Genomic DNA, 7,503 nt, shown 5'->3' on the forward strand with positions numbered 1-7,503 from the left:
ATAAAATAACATGAGCATGATCAGCATTATCAAATGTATTGCTGAGACCCTTATTTTAAAGCGCATTTTAGTATGTTTACTGTGCTCATACTTGCCAACCTTGAGACCTCCGATTTCGGGAGGTAGGGGGTGGGGGTCGGACGCGTGGTCGAGGGTGGGACGAGGCCGTGGTTGGGGGCGGGGCGTGGTTAAGAGGGGAGAAGTATATTTACAGCTAGAATTCACCAAGTCAAGTATTTCATATATATATATATATATATATATATATATATATGAGAAATACTTGACTTTCAGTGAATGTTGAACACTGAAATTTAAGTATTTCCTATATATATATATATATATATATATATATATATGTATTTATTTATTTACACATATACACACACATAACACTCATCTACTCATTGTTGAGTTAAGGGTTGAATTGTCCATCCTTGTTCTATTCTCTGTCGCTATTTTTCTAATCATGCTGAACACCCTCTCTGATGATGCATTGCTGTGTGGTACGCACTAAAGTGTTTTCATCCAACGCACTAGAGTCTGGAATCGTCCATCTTCGTCTCCTTGTTGTATGCGCAGTTGTGCACTGCACTCTCTAAAAGCCGTAGATGTTATTGTCACATATGCATGTACAGTAGTTGGCAGTATTGTACTTTTTAAGAGTGTCACAACATTGCTGTTTACGGCAGACAAACTACTTTACGGTAGACGAAAATGTGACTGCTGTTGTTGTGTGTTATTTCCGGGATGGGAGGACGTTAATGAAACTGCCCAACAATAAACCCACTTGAGAAACCAAGAACTCGCCCTCGATCATTCAACAGTTATAACGTCATTGGGTAGACACGCTGTTTATATTGTGGGAAAGCGGACATGAAAACAGGCTGTCCTCACTCAGGTCCGCATGGAGCTGGAGGGGGCGTGGCCTCCAGCTCCGCCTGAATTTCGGGAGATTTTCGGTAGAAAATTTGTCCTGGGAGGTTTTCAGGAGAGGCGCTGAATTTCGGGAGGGTTGGCAAGCATGACTGTACTCCTTCAGGAACTGTTAAGTGAACTCATTTGAGACAGCTGGGGACAGCAGACCAAACAATGCGATTGGAGCAGATGAGGACTCGGAGTTGTTGCTTGATGAGCAAGATGCTGGACATGTGAGAGAGAGTTCAAGACACAGGCAAGAAAAACAAGCCCGAGTGACGTGCAGTGACTCCAGAACATAGAAAGTGTCGGGAGTCTGACGCAGGGTGACTCAGCTGAGGCGTGCCTGGGAGAGACCTCCTGGAGAGGGAGGGAAATGACGAGGGTACGGTGAGCAGGTGGCAAAGAGGAGAAAGCGCAGCACGGAGCTATCAGCTCAACGTAAAGAAATAAGAAATAATTTGGTGCCAAGGACAAGAGCATTGATAATACAACTAGATATTGCTTGCGTTGCGTCACATGACTTCTTCCCGGAAGTGAAAAACATTGGTGGTCAACCAAGCCAGGATTTTTGTTGAACAGCAAGCGACGCGTGAATTCTGAGTACACAAGCGGCCTAGATCCGTGGTTCTCAAATGGGGGTGCGTGTACCCCTGGGGGTACTTGTAAGTATGCCAAGGGGTATGTGAGATTTTTTTTTAATATTCTAAAAATGGCAACAATTCAAAAATCCTTTAGAAATATATTTATTGAATAATACTTCAACAAAATATGAATGTAAGTTCATAAACTGTGAAAAGAAATGCAACAATGCAATATTCAGTGTTGATAGCTAGATTTTTTTGTGGACATGTTCCATAAATATTGTTTATGTTTCAAATATTCTTTTTTTTTTTTGTGAAGAAATGTTTAGAATTCAGTTCATGAATCCAGATGGATCTCTAATACAATCCCCAAAGAGGGCACTTTATGTTGATGATTACTTCTATGTGTAGAAATGAGGTGGCGACTTGTCCAGGGTGTGAACTGCCTTCCGCTCGATTGTAGCTGAGATAGCCTCCAGCGCGACTCCGAAGGTCATAAGCGGTAGAAAAATGGATGGATGGATGGATGAATCACTTGTTTATTTTTCAACAAGTTTTTAGTTAATTTTATATATTTTTTTCCAAATAGTTCAAGAAAGAGCACTACAAATGAGCAATATTTTGCACTGTTATGCAATTTAATAAATCAGAAACTGATGACATAGTGCTGTATTTTACTTCTTTATCTCTTTTTTTCAACCTAAAATGCTTTGCTCTGATTAGGGGGTACTTGAATTTAAAAAATTTTCACATGGGGTACATCACTGAAAAAAGGTTGAGAACCACTGGCCTAGATCTTCCTGCAAAAAGCAAATAAGAGCAAAATACCTAACTATGCAATGGAATCAATCCGTATTCTTTATCAAAAAATGATTTGTTGCGTGATATCAGGGATTATCCGTCGGTGGAGTTCTCGGACATAATAGACGATCTTTTGCTCCAGACATCATTCTGCGTGACAAAGCAGATAAAAGCCTGGAAGAGCATGGAGGTCTACAACTTCTTTGTGAGTCGCTGGGTCAAGGAAATTGATATCAAGACTCTCTTGGATAAATACAGTCATGTGTTGAGCATTTTTGCTGTACGCGCCGTTTACCAGTAGCGTGTTTTACACCGTCTTTATGAAAATATAACTATGGATGTTAACATTGTGGGCTTCATGGTGACAGAAGGGTTAGTGCGTCTGCCTCACAATACGAAGGTCCTGAGTAGCCAGGGTTCAATCCCGGACTCGGGATCTTTCTGTGTGGAGTTTGCATGTTCTCCCCGTGAATGTGTGGGTTCCCTCCGGGTACTCCGGCTTCCTCCCACTTCCAAAGACATGCACCTGGGGATAGGTTGATTGGCAACACTAAATTGGCCCTAGTGTGTGAATGTGAGTGTGAATGTTGTCTGTCTATCTGTGTTGGCCCTGCGATGAGGTGGCGACATGTCCATGGTGTACACCGCCTTCCGCCCGATTGTAGCTGAGATAGGCGCCAGCATCCCCCGTGACCCAAAAAGGGAATAAGCGGTAGAAAATGGATGTGCTGAAAATTTCATTTATGATTATTGCCTTTTGTAAAAGATTTGCTTGCTCACATCGGATTTATTTTATTTAGACTTGTGGAGTTGGTGGTTTAGGAAACACTAGTAGCAAACACACGTTTAAGAAATACAAATAATATCAAAATAATACGGGACAACGTGGCAAAGTTGGGAGAGTGGCCGTTCCAGCAATCTGAGGGGTTACTGGTTCAATCCCCACCTTGTACCATCCTAGTCACGTCCGTTGTGTCCTTGAGCAAGACATTTCACCCTTGCTCCTGATGGGTCCTGGTTGGCGCCGTGCATGGCAGCTTCCGCCATCAGTGTGTGTGTGTGTGTGTGTGTGTGTGTGTGTGTGTGTGTGTGTGTGTGTGTGTGTGTGTGTGTGTGTGTGTGTGTGTGTGTGTGTGTGTGTGTGTGTGTGTGTGTGTGTGTGTGAATGGGTGGATGTGGAAATAGTGTCAAAACGCTTTAAGTTCCTTAAAAATAGGTAGAAAAGCACTATACAAAAGATAGATAGATAGATAGATAGATAGATAGATAGATAGATAGATAGATAGATAGATAGATAGATAGATAGATAGATAGATAGATAGATGGATAGATAGATAGATAGTACTTTGTTGATTCCTTCAGGAGAGTTCCTTTAGGAAAATTAAAATTTGTAAAAAGTGTCCATCCATTTTCTACCACTTGTCCCTTTCGTGGTCGCGGATGTTGCTGCAGCCTATCTCAGCTGCATTTGGCCGGAAGGCAGTGAACACCCTGGACAAGTCGCCACCTCATCGTAGGGCCAACACAGATAGACAGACAACATTCACACTCACATTCACACACTAGGGCCAATTTAGTGTTGCCAATCAACCTATCCCCAGGTGCATGTCTTTGGAAGTGGGAGGAAGCCGGAGTACCCGGAGAGAACTCCACACAGAAAGACCCCGAGCCCGGGATCGAACTCAGGACCTTCGTATTGTGAGGCACATGCACTAACCCCTCTGCAACAAATCTTTAAAGAAAGTGATCACTGCAAACTCGACTCTACTCCCTTGGACTGCGTGACACTTTTCTCGTCGTCGTTTAGTAAAATCTTGCATCCTTTCCACCTCTTTAAAGGGGAACATTATCACCAGACCTATGTAAGCGTCAATATATACCTTGATGTTGCAGAAAAAAGACCATATGTTTTTTTAACCGATTTCCGAACTCTAAAAGGGTGAATTTGGCGATTTAAACGCCTTTCAATTGTTCGCCTGTCGGAGCGATGACCTTTCACCCGTGACGTCACAACATGAAGCAATCTGCCATTTTCTCAATCTTATTACACACACCAAGTCAATTCAGCGCTGTTATTATCCGTTTTTTCGACTGTTTTCCCGTACCTTGGAGAAATCATGCCTCGTGGGTGTGTTGTCGGAGGGTGTAACAACACGATCAGGGACGGATTCAAGTTGCACCAGTGGTCAAAAGATGCAAAATTCCATCGTTTGTTCCGCACGCTTTACCGACGACAGCTATGATACGACAGAGATGGCAAGAATGTGTGGATATCCTGCGACACTCAAAGCAGATGCATTTCCAACGATAAAGTCAACGAAATCTGCAATATTGGAAAATAGACCACCACTGAATCTGCCGGAGTCTCTTTCCACAGACGAGCGAGGTAAACCCCCTGGATATGTTGGCTAAGACGGGATTTATGCCACTTCTTTTATGTCTCATTTTGTCCACCAAACTTATAACGTTGTGCATGAATGCAGAAAGGTGAGTTTTGTTGATGTTATTGACTTATGTGGAGTGTGCTAATCAGACATATTTGGTCCCGGCATGACTGCAAGCTAATCGATGCTAACATGCTATTTAGGCTAGCTGTATGTACATATTGCCTCATTTGTAGCTATATTTGCATCCAGCCTTTCCCTCCACCCACATTTAATGCCAAACAAACACATACCAATCGTTGGTTAGAAGGCGATCGCCGAACTCGTCCTCGCTTCCTCCCAAGCCGCTGTCTGTCGTGATATGGCTCAATAGCTTCAGTTTCTTCTTCAATTTCATTTTCGGTACCTGCCTCCACACTCCAACCTTCCGTTTCAATACTTACGTAATCTGTTGAGTCGCTTACGCCGCTGAAATCCGAGTCTGAATCCGAGCTACTATCACTATACCTTTCTGTGCTATCCGCCATGATTGTTTCTGGTGGCTTCACGCTGTGACGTCACAGGATAATGGACGGGTGGATATAACGACGGTTAAAATCAGGCACTTTGAAGCCGTTTTTCGGGATATTGCGTGATGGGTAAAATTTTGAGAAAAACTTTGAAAAATAAAATAAGCTACTGGGAACTGATTTTTATTGGTTTTAACCATTCAGAAATTGTGATAATGTTCCCCTTTAATTACCTCTCGAGGAAATCTGAAGAAATGTTTATCCTTTTTTGCAATTTGAACGGTTTGTATAGCGGAAAAAGGCTAAATGGCGCCACCACGCATATTCAATGAGCCAGACGTGAGCCGGATGTAACGTCATGTAAATCCTAGCAAGACTCGCCGTTAGTTCCAATAGCTTTCTACGGCTTTCTATTTCTGATTTCTATTTCTATTCGAAAAGTTATGTATTTATATTTTCTGCAACATTTCATGCACAGACACATTTAGGTATGATTTTTGGTGCGATTTTCCATGCAAAAAACATTTGTTAATGCTACTTGTGCAACGGGGCTATGTTCAGTCATACCAGCACATAACTTACTCGGCCAAGGGAGATGTGTACTTCTTTCCATGAGCCCACTTAGGCCCCATCCCAATACACCCCCTCACTCACAACCAGTGGCCCTCACCCAATAACACTACACCCTCAAAATGAACTAAAAAGGGGTAGAGCTTTGTAGTCTTTCGTAAGAATTAGGACACCACTTGCTGCGTCACTGCATACTTTAAATTCGGGCACGTAAGCGATGACATAGTTATGTCATACTTGCCAACCCTCCTGGTTTTTCCGGGAGACTCCCGAAATTCAGCGCCTCTCCCGAAAACCTCACAGGACAAATTTTCTCCCGAAAATCTCCCGAAATACAGGTGGAGATAGAGGCCACGCCCCCTCCAGCTCCATGCGGACCTGAGTGACGTATCGACAGCCTGTTTTCACGTCCGCTTTCCCACAATATAAACAGCGTGTCTGCCCAATGACGTTATAACTGTAGAATGATCGAGGGCGAGTTCTTGGTTTCTCATGTGGGTTTATTGTTAGGCAGTTTCATTAACGTCCTCACAGCGTGGTAACAACACACAACAACAGCAGTCACGTTTTCGTCTACCATAAAGTCTGCCGTAAACAGCAATGTTGTGACATTCTTAAACAGGACAATACTACCATCAACTGTACATACATATGTGAAAATAACATCTAAGGCTTTTAGAGAGTGCAGCGCACAACTGCAAACACAACAAGGAGACGAAGCAGAATAACGAAGGAGATACAGTAAGATGAAGAAATACGCTTGTAAGTTCCAAGCCGCAGCTGCGATTGGACCTGGATAGCCTCCGGGAAGAAGTAGTGGACTACCAAGTGCTTGGCAGTGAAGATCTTCCTCAGGAAGCAAAAGATTCCAGACTCTAGTGCATTTGATGAAAGCACTTTTGTGCGTGCCACACAGCAATGCATCATCAGAGAGGGTGTTCAGCATGGTTAGAAAAATAGTGACAGAGAATAGAACAAGTATGGACAATTCAACCCTTAACTCAACGATGAGTAGATGAGTGTTATGTGTGTGTATATGTGTGAATAAATGAACACTGAAATTCAAATATTTCAACCTATCCCCAGGTGCATGTCTTTGGAAGTGGGAGGAAGCCGAATTCCCCGGAAGGAACCCACACATTCACGGGGAGGACATGCAAACTCCACACAGAAAGCCCGGAATTGAACCCCGGACTACTCAGGACCTTCGTAATGTGTGGCAGACGCACTAACCCCTCTGCCACCGTGAAGCCATAAGAAGTACCCGACACTTGTAAATGCATTTGTACAGCATGAATTTTACCCCGACTTAAACAAGTTGAAAAACTTATTGGGGTGTTACCATTTAGTGGTCAATTGTACGGAATATGTACTGTATTGTGCGACCTACTAATAAAAGTATCAATCAATCAATCAATCAAAGCAGATGAAGGCAGCGAGAACAATACTATTATTTGCCCAGCCTGGGGGAAACAGAGCTTCAATGGTTAAGAAAAATTGAAATAAGTTAGTTGAGCTGACATCTTAGGAATAATCACATGACTGTCAATATTTCTTAGGCATTACAGTGTACACATTTTAACACATTCAAAGTGTTCTTGCTTCTTATGATACATCTTATAGACAGGAATTAGTTGGGGGGGCAGCCTTAATTAAAAAAAACAACCTAAATTAGTATTTATATGGTATAATAATTTTCAAAATATAAAATAAATTCCTGCGATGAGGTGACGACTT

The 7,503-nt window shown here is 42.6% G+C and overlaps 1 long non-coding RNA gene across 1 annotated transcript; it reads left to right on the forward strand.

Moving 5' to 3' along the window:
- Positions 1-1,286: 1,286 nt before the first annotated feature.
- LOC133553985 (uncharacterized) lies at positions 1,287-7,197 on the forward strand. The gene is made up of 2 exons (XR_009807038.1): positions 1,287-1,599; positions 6,853-7,197. It is a non-coding gene; the product is annotated as an uncharacterized LOC133553985 (long non-coding RNA).
- Positions 7,198-7,503: the final 306 nt, after the last annotated feature.

The sequence above is a fragment of the Nerophis ophidion genome, linkage group LG06 (genome assembly GCF_033978795.1).
Source record: "Nerophis ophidion isolate RoL-2023_Sa linkage group LG06, RoL_Noph_v1.0, whole genome shotgun sequence".
NCBI lineage: Eukaryota > Metazoa > Chordata > Actinopteri > Syngnathiformes > Syngnathidae > Nerophis > Nerophis ophidion.